The sequence below is a fragment of the Cetorhinus maximus genome, chromosome 17 (assembly GCF_964194155.1).
Source record: "Cetorhinus maximus chromosome 17, sCetMax3.hap1.1, whole genome shotgun sequence".
In the NCBI taxonomy this organism is placed as follows: Eukaryota; Metazoa; Chordata; class Chondrichthyes; order Lamniformes; family Cetorhinidae; genus Cetorhinus; species Cetorhinus maximus.
In genome coordinates this window covers 89,940,272-89,949,058 of record NC_135895.1, presented here as the reverse complement: position 1 = coordinate 89,949,058, position 8,787 = coordinate 89,940,272, and the positions used below count along the sequence as shown (strand labels likewise).

At 40.6% G+C, this 8,787-nt stretch overlaps 1 protein-coding gene across 1 annotated transcript in view; it reads left to right on the top strand.

The window, feature by feature from the left end:
* Window positions 1–1,770: 1,770 nt before the first annotated feature.
* LOC144692564 (uncharacterized protein C1orf21-like) overlaps window positions 1,771–8,787 on the top strand; it is a 181,804-nt gene continuing 174,787 nt past the window's right edge. Inside the window, exon 1 of the mRNA XM_078561561.1 lies at window positions 1,771–1,931. The gene's annotated coding sequence lies outside the window, so the exon portion shown is untranslated. The remainder of the gene's footprint in view (window positions 1,932–8,787) is intronic.

Below are 8,787 nucleotides of genomic sequence, written 5' to 3'. Positions count from 1 at the left end.
GGCCGAATGGTCTGTTTCTCTGCTGTTTACCCTTTGCCGCCTACACGGCAAGAAAATGACAGTCTCAGAAAATATGCCCTCGCATATATCCATCGGGATTTTAAAGGACATTTTTTATTGTTTACTGAGGACTGGAAATCCTCGGATGATCTCACCATATCCTTGGCTGGAGCCAATTTTTTCATGACAAGTCATGTGAAAAACCGGAATTCTACTGGAGAAGGATGTAATGCTCAGACTGACCAATAGTGTCGCTACTTAGTAGAATAGCACAACAAGGTTCAAAGCTTTGTTTGAAAAGCAGATGGAGAAAAATATAGTAAGGCCTTTAATTTCCAAAACTGTTACATTTAACCTTGTGTAGATCGAATTAAATTGATGACCATCAAATTCGTATGGGTTTAATAGTTTGCAGGGCAGGTGCAGTACTGCTAAGTTGCTATTGGTGGCGACGCTGAGTTGTCAGCATGAAATTTTTAGCAAAAAATTTAGGAGCTACAGCTCTGGTCAATCAATATGTGTTTTGTTTTGAATCTTCCCACTTGGTGTGTGTTCAGCATGTTTTGATGGTTTGATCAATAGCAAGCCTACAGTGTGCGTCTCTTCCATTTGAAAATAAAAAAAAGTAACAACAAACGAGGAAGACACTTCGCAGAAATTAATCTGCTTCATTCCAACTGCAGGTCAGTGCCTGAATCCTAATACATTCCACTATCACATCTGGACAACAACAACTTGAATTTATATAACATGATAAAGTGACCCAAGGTGCTTCACAGCAGCACTGTAAGGCATTTTGACACTGAGTCACATTAGGAGATATTTGAATAGGTAACTAAAAGCTTGGTCAAAGAGGTAGAGTTTGAGGAGCGTCTGAGAGGAGGAGGAGAGAGAGGTAGAGAGGCGGAGAGATTTAGAGAGGTAAGTCCAGAGTTTAGGGTCCAGGCAGCTTAAGGCACAGGCGGCAATGGAGAAGCGAAGGAAATTGAGGATGCATAAAAAGCCAGAATTAGAATCAAAATGTCAAACACTTTGACAGTCTTTCTAAACAAATACATTTTTCTTTTCAACAAAATTTCTGTGGTCTAATGTCTTGCTTCTCCAACTCAAGTTCAAAGTAATTTGGACTGTTTCTTCTGCAATGTTGCCGAAGAATCCATTATAACGCACTGCATTCACAGATACTTTCCTGAAGTCCAAATTCTCTTTGACACCTGCTGAAGCGAAGCCTTTTGTTGCAAAAGCTCCTGTCGGAATAAGCAACCGCGTTGCATATTTTGTTCCAAGTTGGAAAATCTGTCGTGCTATTGTGCACGTTGGAAGAATAAACTGCAACTGAGATTGCAATCGCAATGGCTAAAGCATCTTTCTGAGCCACATAATTATAGCAGTGAAGAATCACGATTTCAAGGGGATCTTGCATTTTGAAGGAACATATACTGCAATTAGACCAAGTGTCTTGGTCGGTGTTGCTCCATTCACTGGAGTTTGGGGGGGTTGCAATTTGTACCATTTGTCTGAACATTTATCAAGTGAAAACGTTTCTGGAGGTTTAATAAAAAAAAGCAGCTGCCGTCGAGACTTGAGGGGAAAGTGAAGAGGCAGGTTGCGGGGTTACAGTAAGTTCTGGTTTTTTGTCTCTTGTTGGTTGCATGGCATTCCCCTTTTTTTTTTGCTGTGATTGGTGTCTCTGCTGTCGGCTGCTCAGGTCTAGCGCCGGGTCTCCCGCCCGCCCGCCCGCCGGCGCTGCTGCCGCGAGTCAGCCTCAGTCAGAGTGCGGGAGACGCAGCCGGATCCACACACACACACAGAGAGAGAGAGAGAGGGAGACACACACACACATACATAGAGATACTCAGGGCAGAGCAATCTCTCTGTGAAGCCACACAATAACAGCGCTTCCCTTTGCAAAGGAATACAAGCGGCGAACGGTGAGTTATTCTCCTATTTTGTGTGTGTGTGTGTGTCTTTTTTTTGGTAAATCTTAAACTCCTTTGTCCTGTGGCTCGTGTGCGGTGGAGAAGCTGCTTTCCCCCCCCCCTGCAGCTTGTGGGGTGGGGGGTGTTCACACTATTTCTCAGATTTCCCTCATAAATGTATTCGTAACAGTTAAAAAACCATCTTTGTCCTTTCTGTGTTTTTTTTTTAAAAAAAAAAAATTCCCTCCATCTTCTTCCATTCAGCATCCACCATACCAAACGTGAAGGAAAAAAAAACTGCAATTGTAAAAACCTTTCCTGCTCCGGGCGGGGGGGGTGAGAAAAAAAATATTTATTTGGTACGAAAAATCAGGGTTGAATGACTTGATTCGCAGGCAGCGTTAGTATCGGAAGTGTGTGTGTGTGTTAAGGGATGACCAGTGATTTTTTTTTTAAAAGTGCGTTAATGCACAGGTCAGAACATTTCCATGCAGTGTTTATGTGGGAGAATATGATTCTTTGGAGAGCTAATGACGAGTGGTTTCCTGTGGGGCTGTCCTTAGCAGGCCTCTGGGAGTCGACTGCCTTGTAGTTGGATGAGATTCCTGGCATAATAAGCACGGACTCAGAAAACTGTGGGTCCTTGGTTCCATCCAAGCTACAGAAAAGGGAAAGAAATTCAGAGAACTCCGCTTCATGTTTAGATCATCAGTGTCAATTGGGGTACTGGGGGGTGAGGTGGGGTGAGGGCTGGGTTGGGGGTTGGGGGGGGTGGGGGGGAGAACTGGTAAACGGTCATGTGAAAATTCATTAATCATGAATAATTTCCATTTCACTTTTTTCAGATTTCCACGAATTTATATGCCATAGCATTTGGACGTTCAGTCTTTTACGATGTGAAACAAAATAGATTACTGCAGGAATAGCTTGAGTGATGGGTTGTGCCAGTTCCAGCTGAATGTGTATTTGGAGGTGTGGTGTACACAGGTCTCCATGGAGAACTGGAAAGCTTAATTTATGTCTGGTGGGCTGCTGCTGGGGGCGGGGGGGGGGGGCGCAGGAGACCAACTTAAGTTTAATGGTCAAGTAATGAGTGGGTTGTGCAAATCTTGCTTACAACAAATTCCAGGAAAATTTATGACACGTCACTATACACCCATATGTTGCGTGGGTAAATGTAACTTCAGAATTGCGTCAGATGTGTCTGCTAGTTTATTCACAAAAATATTGAAACATTTTCTGTGCAGCGCACATTCATATTGTAGCTCACCGAGTAGATTGTGCTCCTGAACTGTAATTGGTTGCTGATGCTAAACATTCTGATCTGGGAAAATTAATGCTAAGTTTCATAAAGCCATGTTGTTGCCAACTCTGCTTTTGTTATTGAGCTGCTATTTATGAAATTCCCCTTGAGTATACAGAGGGTATTAAATTTGTGGCAACTGAACAAAAGCTATTTTGTTGCTTCTGTGCAATTGTTCGCTACCCTTAATTGGAGATGCATTCATCATAGAATTTATGTTTGTGACATAATTTGCAAAGCGATTTGTTTTCTCCTTCTGACCTCCTTGTAGAATTGTTGAGGAAATTTCCGAAAGGACATTTTAAAGTTTTTTTTTCTGTTTTTTTGGGGGGGGAGAATCTTTGCAAATTTTCTGAGCTTCCAGTTAATTAAATGTCCATTCTTTTTTGTGCTGCGCAAGTTGAAGAAGTCTCTGAATATTCCTTCATTGCAGAGTTCAGGGGAACAGAAGTGTTTGGCAAAGCTTTCGTTGTTTACGATTTTATCATAATCCAGGATTGTAGTTGGTGTCATGATATCTTGGAGTCGCTGGCAAACGTCATCAAGAGGAAGATGTGACCTGGCCCTTCTCCCTGCCTAAACAATGGCCCAGCCTCTTCTACCAAAATAATTGAGAGTTAAGTGGCACTCGCCGATATTAATTTGTAAACCATCCAGTAATTTAACTCTAATTCGCCCAACTTCCATCTCCGTCATTTCTCGGTTTCTTTCTCGGTTCATGAATCTTATTGGTTAAGGAAATGGACTATTGGTCCCATCTTTCACCAAGCTCTCAGATGCTCCACTACGCTTGGTGTGCTGTTCTCAGTCCACATAAAACAACTTATAGGGCAAACTGCTTTTGGGCTGAAAGGTGAAGGAAAATGTCTAAGGGGAACACAATGCGAGATGCCCCACTCCAGCAGAATCTGGACCATTGAGTTTCTTGAACATTTTCTTTTGGAGCCTGTATCTCAGTCTTAAAGGCTTCAATTTGGCCATCGTTTTTGTTGCCAAAAAATTGTCGTCACTTGCAGCCTGCAGTAACTTGTGTGAAGATTCCTGATGTGGTATGCTATTCATATTCATTTTAGTATCAGGGTAATTGAACAAATCGTTCTAAGCAAGATTATTAATGTTTAGGATTAAAATTAATGTCAGATATGTTTTTGAATTCAGTTCTCATGTTTTTTTAATTTAAAACTTTAATGTTGCTTAGGTGACGAACTTTAACCTATTCCAGCAATCTTTTTGTGGGACAAATTACCATTGGACTCACTTTATAAATAACATTTTTTTAATTAAAAAGTGGGTGGAATGAAAGGAGCTGACCTTTTCTGAGAGAGTCCAGGAATTCTGGGTTTGTGCCAATGTAGCGATGGACATGACAGTTGCATATTTCTTCTCTTTGCATTTCTCCTTCTCATTTCTCATTCACGCATTGGCCTATCCAACTGGAGTTTTGCCAGCCCACTTCAGTTTTGTCACTCTGTCCCCAAGGTTTAGTTTCCTCCCTGCTCATATTCTGCTCTTTTCCTATGCTCTATGTGAAGTCCATACTTGAAATGTAAGAGCTTGTAGTTGCTGCTGGAGTAGAAAACATCATAGAATCATAGACTTTACAGTACAGAAAGAGGCCATTTGACTCATTGGGCCCATGCTGGCCCTTTGCCAATTTTTACCCTGTAAATTCTTCATCCTCAAGTACCTCCTCAACTCTTTTAAAATTATTTATGGAATTGGCTTTCACCACTCTTTTTTTTGGTAATGGATTCCAGATTCCAACAATGTAGATTCCAAAAAGAAACATGGAAATAAGTTAGGTGAGCTAGCTATTATGAGCGTAGTAGTTGAAGTGATTCTTTCTTGTTCACACAGTATCTGGTCAATATCTGTCTCGTTCTTTTAGTATTCCTTATAGAAGTGGAAAGGAAACCAACAGTACTTTTTTTCTCCTTGCAGTTTTCTTCTTTGCTTTCTTCCTTTAATGTGCAGCTGCTGGCAGAGAAGTTAGATAGAAGACTTGTCCTGATGCAGCTCTATAACTAGCTTTTGGGAGGTGTGAGAGTGGCATGGGTCACTTGTTGAGTGTTCCTGAGGGAAACTTCTGGCCTGCACTCGGCACTGAGAGACCGAATTACAGACACACCACCTGAAGTGTTTATGCCTGTGGTCCAAGGCTCCATGGCCATCATGCAATGATATTGCATTTTGTTGTGGCAGTCTGGGCGAGGAGAAGGCGATGTATAAATTGGGGAAGTGAACGTGCGACTACATGACTCTGCTAACCTCAATGCAGTAAGTCTCACCCGAATCAAATAGGTGAAATGGGATAAATGAGATTAATGGGAAATGTTGCACAACCTCCTGTTGCCTAACCACAATGCAGAGTTGGAATAAGGACATAGTCAAATAACAAAACTGCTGCTTTTGTTCCTCATGCTGTTGTTATGTTGGTATTATTTCATTCTTTGGTTATCTTCTGTTTTACATTCACCGTCTTGCTATACACTGGTTTACACTGGTTGGTCTCATTGTTTTATGTTCTGATCTTGCTGATTTTAATTACATGTCTATTACATGTTACATTATATTTTGCCCATTGTCAGTTGAGGATTGTGATGGTTTTTATAGATGATGACAGCAGAGTTGAGAGAGAGGTTTCAGAAAGTCACTCCCTCACAAGAGCCTGCAATGAGGAACTTTTGAAGTTTTCAATTGACCCCCAGCCTCAACACCTTTATGGGTATAAGAGCTTCAGGCTTCTACTACCCTTTGAGTGGGAAAAAAAATGTTTACTGACATCACCCCTGAACTGTTAACCTCCAATTTTAAGGTTACACCTCTTTATTCAGGACTCCCCTACCAAAGAAAATAGTTTTTCCACCGTACCTACCATTTTAAATCTTTTAATCATCTCAATGACCTCAATTAAATCACCTCTTAATCTTCTATACTGGAGGGAATATAGGCCCCTTCTTTGCAACCTGTCCTCATAATTTAAACCTTTTAGCCGCAATATCATTTTGGTGAATCTGTGCTGCAGCCCCTCCAAGGACAATATATTCTCCCTGAGATGTGATACACAGACTGAGAGCAGCAGTACTCCAAATATGGTCTAGCCAGAGCTTTACACAACTGTAGCATAACTTCCACCCCTTTGTATTGCAGCCCCCTTGAGATAAAGGCCAACAATCCATTAATTGTTTTGACTTTTTTTTATATCTGTCTCCAAATTTTTAGTGATTTCTGTATGTCAACCTTTCTCCTCTCTTTTGCCCCCCAGCTCATAGCTCCTCACTATTTAAAACACTCTGATCTATCTATCTAAGGATGGCCTTGTGCTTCCCCACACTAAATTCCATCTGCCACAGTTTTGCACACTTATTAGAGAAATAAAGGCTTGCATTTATGTAATGTCTCTCATAACCTCAGGCTTTTTAAAGTGCTTTACAGACAATTATGTACTTTTATAATATAGTCACAGTTCACAGGAAACTATTCATGCACTTTTGCACGACTTGCTGTGCCTCCTAACTTAGTGTTGTCATACTTTTATCCAAGTCATTGATAATTATAATAAAAATCTTAGGCCCCAGTACAGATTCCGTAGGAGACAGTACTAGTCGCATTCCACTAATTGAATGTATACTCAGTATCGCCAATGTGCCTTCTGCTGCCTAACCAATTCCCTACTTTGATCAGTAGGTTCCCTCCAATTCCATACATTTCTTCTTTTTGCTAACAGTCTTTTATGTGGAACTGTATCAGATGCCTTCTGGAAGATCATATAAATAACATACATAGAAAGTCCTATATCTACCATGTTATGACCTCCTCAAAAAAAACCAACTAAGTTAGTGAGATAATCTCTTAACCATTCAAATTGCAGGAGATAAAAGGAATGTAGTAGTAGCAGTAGACAACAGTTAGTGGGACCGATTCTGTTCTTTGCTGCTGTGAGCATGAGACCCAAAGGCTCTGTTGCCTGACATTAACAGGGTTAAGGACATCTCCATGGGTTAGAGAGAAAGTTGGAGTAGGAGGGGAAGGATTCAGTTGTTGCAGTCCATGTAGGAGCCAATGACATAGGTAAGACTAAGAAAGAGGTTTTGCTGAATAAGTATAGGCAACCAAGGGATAAATTCAAAAACAGGACTAGAAAAGTAATAATCTCAGGATTACTACCTGAACCACAAGCACATTGGCCTAAGGTCAGTAAGATCAGAGCTGAATGCATGACTCAGTGATTGGTGTGGGAGAAATGAGGTTTGATTCATGGGGCACTGCGGCCAGCATTGGGGAAATAGGAACTATTCTGTTGGGCGGGCTTCATTTGACCTGTGCTGGGACCAGTATCCTGGTGAATTGAATAACTAGGGCTGTAGATAGGGCTTTGGAATTGGGGGGTGGGGGGTGGGGGTGCACGCGCATGTGTGGTGTTTAAGTGAAGGGACATATAGAAAGGACAAGTTAATAGTTTATGATACTAATGTGATAGGAAGGTGCAATGTGTACAAGCATAAGATTGCACCAGCAAATAGGGTCAGAGTTGGGAAAATGCTCAGAAGGCAAAATTAAAGGCTCTTTATCGGAATGTAAGCAGTATTCAAAACAAGATAGATAGATGAATGAATGGCACAAATAGGAATAAATGAGTATGATCTAATAACCATTACAGAGACATGGTTGCAAGGTGACCAAGGGTGGGAATTGAATGTTCAGGGGTAGCTGGTATTTTGGAAGGATAGGCAGAAATGAAAAGGATGTGGGGTTGTTGTTAATTAAGGATGAGATAAGTAGAATACTGAGAAATAATCTTGGCTTGGAAGAACAAGATGTAGAATTGGTTTGGGTAGAGATATGAAATAACAAGGGAAAAAGATTACCAGTGGGAGTAGTCTATAGGCCCCCTAACAGTGGCAGTGTTTTAGGACAGAGCATAAATTAAGAAATAATGGGGGCTTGGAAGAAGGGTACTGCAATTATCTTGGAACTTTAATCTTCATATAGATTGAACAAATCAAATTGGCGAAGGTAGCATTGAGGATTAGTTCATAGGATAAACTTGGGACAGTTTCTTAGAATAATACATTGTGGAACCAACCAGGGAACAGGCTATTTTATATCTGGCAATGTGTAATGAGATACAATTAATTAATGATCTCTTAGTAAAGGTTGCTCTAGGGAAGAGTGATCATAGCATAATAAAGATTTTTATATTTCACATTTAGTTTGAGGATGAGAAACTTGAGTCTGAAACTAGTGTCTTAAACATTTAAAAAAGGCAATTATAAAGATAAGGAAACAGAGGTGGGAAAATAGATTAAAAGGTAAGGTGATGGATAAGCAGTGGTGGACATTTGTGATATTTAAGAAGTCTCAGCAAAGATTTATTCCATTGAGAAAGAAAGACTACAAGAAGAAAGAACCACCTATGGCTAACTATAGGGAAGTTAAAGATGGTATCAACTTGGAAGAAAATGGATACAATGTTGCAAAGCTCAGTAGTAGAGCCAGAAGATTGAGAACATTTTAGAAACAGGAAAAGATGAATTGCTGGAGGAAAAAGTGCCGGACAAACTT